We start from the raw sequence: 4804 nt of genomic DNA, 5'->3' as shown, positions 1-4804 counted from the left end.
ATTCTGTTCTTTGAATCTTAAGAAACAACACATCTAAAGACTGATAACCTTAGTCCACTTGGTGTAAAGTAGGAATACTGATCTCAACCTACATGAGATATTAGAGGATATCCTTATAGGGACACAATCCACATCTTCAATATATTCTGTGAGAAATAGTCAAATTTTCTATAATATACCTATTTAATAAGGCACATTTTAATAATGTCATAGAAAGCAATGGCAGAGTGGTATCGTCACTGGACTAGTTTTTTCCCAGGTCGGTAGTGACGATCACGAGGGGTCACGGGCTCAAGGTGAGAGGGGCGAGCTTTAACTCAGATATCAGAGGGACGTTTTTTACACAGAGAGTGGTGGGGGCCTGGAATGCGCTGCCAAGTAGGGTGGTGGAGGCAGACACGCTGGCATTGTTTAAGACTTATCTGGATAGTCACATGAGCAGTCTGGGAATGGAGAGATACAAACGAATGGTTTAGTTGGACCAAGGAGCGGCACAGGCTTGGAGGGCCGAAGGGCCTGTTTCCTGTGCTGTACTGTTCTTTGTTCTTAGTTCAGAGACCTAACGTAATGGCCTGGGGACCCAGATTCAAAACCCAGATGGTGAAATTTGAATGGAATAAAAATCTGGAATTAAGGGCGGAATTTTCCTGTCCCGCCCTCCATGGGAATCGTAGCGGGCAGGGAGGAGGGGGGGGGGGGGGGGTGGCGGGGGCGGGGGGGGGGGGGGGTGGACCATGCAAATGTCTGTTGACTTCAAGTGGGAATTTCTGGTCTTGGGGCGAGCGCGGCTGGAAATTCCTGCCGTAAGAGTCTAATGACCATTGTGGATTGTGAACTCACCTGGTTCACTAATGTTCTTTAAGGAAGGAAATCTGTTGTCCTTACCCGGTCTGGCTTACATGTGACTCCAGACCCACAGCAATGTGATCAATTCTAAAGTGGCCTAGCAAGCCATTCGATTCAGCTTAAGGAAAATTAGGGATGGGCAATAAATGCCAGTGACGCCCACATCCTATGAATGAACAAAAAAAATTGAACTCCAGCCATACGGTGGCTCAGTGGTTAGCACTGCTGCCTCACAGCGCCAGGGACCCAGGTTCAATTGTGGCCTCGAGTGACTGTGTGGAGTTTGCACATTCTCCCCATGTCTGCGTGGGTTCGGGGTGACACGTTGGCACAGTGGTTAGCGCTGCTGCCTCACAGCGCCATGGACCTGGGTTCAATTCCGGCCTTGGATCACTGTCTGTGGGAGTTTGCATGTTCTCCCCATGTCTGTGTGGGTTTCCTCCAGGTGCTCCAGTTTCCCCCCACAGTCCAAAGATGTGCGGGTTAGGTTGATTGGCCATGCTAAATTGCCCCTAGTGTCAGAGGATTAGTGGGGTAAATATGTGGGGTTAAGAAAATGAGGCCTGGGTGGTATTGTGGTCGGTGTGGACTCGATGGGCTGAATGGTCTCCTTCTGCACTGTAGGGATTCTACGATTCTATACACTTACAATTGTTTTGCCTTTTGATGCTCTAATTTTAGGTTTTTGTACATCCCCACCCCCCTTCCTTTATTCTACCATTGGCTGTAGAGCCTTAATTGTCTTGGACCTGCTCCCTTTACTTTTAAAAGTGTCCTCAAAAGCCATTTTTTAAACCAGGCTTTGTCACACTTCCGAATATTTTCGTCCATTGTCAGTAACTGTTTCCCTGTCTTTTGTGCAGCAGCTTGGGATGTTCCTTCCATTAGGGGCACTGTCTATATACAAGCTGTTGTTTTAAAATTTAAAGTTTATTTATTAGTGTCACAAGTAGGCTTATATTATCACTGCAATGAAGTTACTGTGAAAATCCCCTAGTCGCCACACTCCAGCACCTGTTCAGGTACACTGAGGGAGAATTTAGCATGGCCAATGCACACCTAACCAGCACGTCTTTTGGACTGTGGGAGGAAACCGGAGCACCCGGAGGAAACCTACGCAGACAGGAGGAGAACGGGCAAACTCCACACAGCCAGTGACGCAAGTCGGGAATCGAACCCGGGTCCCTGGCGCTGTGAGGCAGCAGTGCTAGCCACCGTGCCGCCCGAATTTGCATTCATTTGATCTTGAAATCAAGTACCTCTCTGCGAGATTAGCCTATATTCTAACACATTTAACTGCATCTAAGTTGAGAAGCAGGAGATGATGAGAATATATAAGATTTTCTTCATTTGCAATGTATTTTATACTTTGCATAGGTTGTCCATGGTAAAGCATACACAGTGACCCAAGCCGAGAATCGAACCCAGATCCCTGGCACTGTGAGGCAGCAATGCTAACCACTGTGCCACCATGCCACCCCATCACTGGATGTGAGATGGGGGAGGAAAGGGGAGGTTGGAATTAACAAACATTTAGGATCACTCCAGGTGTGCCATCCATTTATTTTAGCCCTCTGTCTCGAATTTATGGCAGAGACTTTTATAATCCGGCACACAACTTTCTTCCCCTTTGTTCTCCTTTAGTACAGCAACTGATGATCTCTCTCCTTTCCCAGCAAGGATCAGACAGCACTGTTTAATACACCGACTTTGTTATGGAACTAACAGACCTTCTGCTTGTATGTTTAGTATGACAACAAACTGGACAGACACTATTTATCCTGTTTAAATTAACTATCCTTTATTTGACCTTGGTTTATTATGAAGAATATGTGCAGTGTGTTACTTAGCTCTGCTACATCACACATTATATATACTTCCTCCTGTTATTTTAATTTTTTCACAAGAGTAAATTGTTTGAAAACCAAAACAATTTAAAAGCACATAATTTGGATAACATATTCTTAATAAATGCCATGATTACTTTTTGAAAATAATAAATCCACAACAATAAATATCATTCAACTTTGAAGACATACATTTTAAAATTATAAAATATTTTACTTGAACATCGAGTGGGTGAAAATAATTTACACCAGAGTGATCGAGAAGACCAGGTTTTTAAATGGTTTTACCGTTAGCTGAATTATGAACACATTTGTCTCTTCAATTCATTCCCAGTCTGAAAATTGCAGCGTGCAGTTAGCCTTCCTGTATTAGGACAGAACAGGTGTAGGTCAACTCATTCATGCCATTGTAAAATTGCAGATCCTCAGAATCAACTTGAGTTTAAAATTTAAAAAGTTTCCTGCAAGTATTAAAAGTAAGGTGTCTGGAATTCTGAAGCATTTATATTAAAATCTGATCATTTCTAGAATGATCCCCTGGGAGACTTTCCCTCCACTCTTCTTAAAGCTAAGATTGAAATGCTGTTTATGTCTGGTGCTGGCCTCAAATCTATGTTGGTGTTTCCCATCTATCCGGAGCAGACAGGACAAAAGTTTAGACTGTGATTCTTTTAGCATAGAACATAGAACAGTACAGCACAGGCGCAGACCCTTCAGCCCGCATGTTGTGCCGAACATGATGCCAAATTAAACTAATCCCTTCTGCCTGCTCTTGTTCCGTGTCCCTCTATTCCTTGCATATTTATGTGCTTATCTAAAAGCCATTTAAAATGCCCCTATCTGCCTGCATCACCACCCCTGGCAGACACCTGACTCTTTCTTGCAGTAACCTGGCAATCTTCTTGAAACATACCAGATTGTGAGGGGCCTTAACAGAGTAGATGCCAAGAGAGACTGTGAGAGGAAACCAGAGCACCCAGAGGAAACCCACTCAGACATGGGGAGAATGTGCAAACTCCGCACAGACAGTGATCTGAGGCCTGTGTAAAAAACTTGCCCCTCACAACTCCTTTGAACGTCCCCCCTCTCAACTTAAGTGCGTGCCCCCTATATTTGACATTTCAAATCTGGGAATAATATTCTGACAACCCTATCTCTGCATCTCATAATTTTATAGACTTCTATCAGGTCTCCCCTCAGTCTCCGCCATTCCAGAGAAAACACCCTAGTTTGTCCAGTCTCTCCTTATAGCTCATAACCTCTAATCCTTTTAAACCTCTTCTGGACCCTTTCCAAAGCCTCCACATCCTTCCCATAATATGCCGACCGGAGTTGAAAGTAATACTCTAATGGCCTAACCAAAGTTTTATAAAGCTGCAACATGATATCCTGACTCTTGCACTCAAAGCTCCAACCAATAAAGGCAAGCATGCCATATGTCTTCTTTACCATCCTTTGGTTTGATTTTGGTTTTGGGGAAAACAGAAAGACAACTTTGAACACAGATAATTGTCAAATGGTGCACATGATTTAATATGGGCGATGCAGCTTTAGTTGTACCAGATACCATGATGATTCATTAACCCTTTGCAGCATGGATCAGAATTGGAATTCTGCATAAAGAGCCTGCAGACGATGAAGTTGATGGGAGTGTAGGGAGGGGGATGGATGTGGGCAGTGATGCCAAATAAAGGGGAAAAATGAGAAGGCAAGTCACTATTAGACACGGTGGCACAGTGTTTAGCACTGCAACCTCACAGCACCCAGGACCCAGGTTCAATTCCGGCCTTGGGTGATTGTATGGAGTTTGCACATTGTATCTGTGTGTGTTTCCTCTGGTTTCCTCCCACAGATGAGGAGATGCCGGCGTTGGACTGGGGTAAACACAGTAAGAAGTTTAACAACACCAGGTTAAAGTCCAACAGGTTTATTTGGTAGCAAAAGCCTTTTGCTACCAAATAAACCTGTTGGACTTTAACCTGTTGTTAAACTTCTTACTGTGTTCCTCCCACAGTCCAAAGATGTGCGGGTTAGGTTGATTGGCCATGCTAAATTGCCCCTTAGTGTCAGGGGGACTAGCAGGGTAATTATGTGAGGTTACAGGGATAGAG

The sequence above is a fragment of the Mustelus asterias genome, chromosome 10, assembly GCF_964213995.1.
Source record: "Mustelus asterias chromosome 10, sMusAst1.hap1.1, whole genome shotgun sequence".
NCBI classification, from domain to species: Eukaryota; Metazoa; Chordata; class Chondrichthyes; order Carcharhiniformes; family Triakidae; genus Mustelus; species Mustelus asterias.
Note: the sequence above shows the minus strand (reverse complement) of the source record.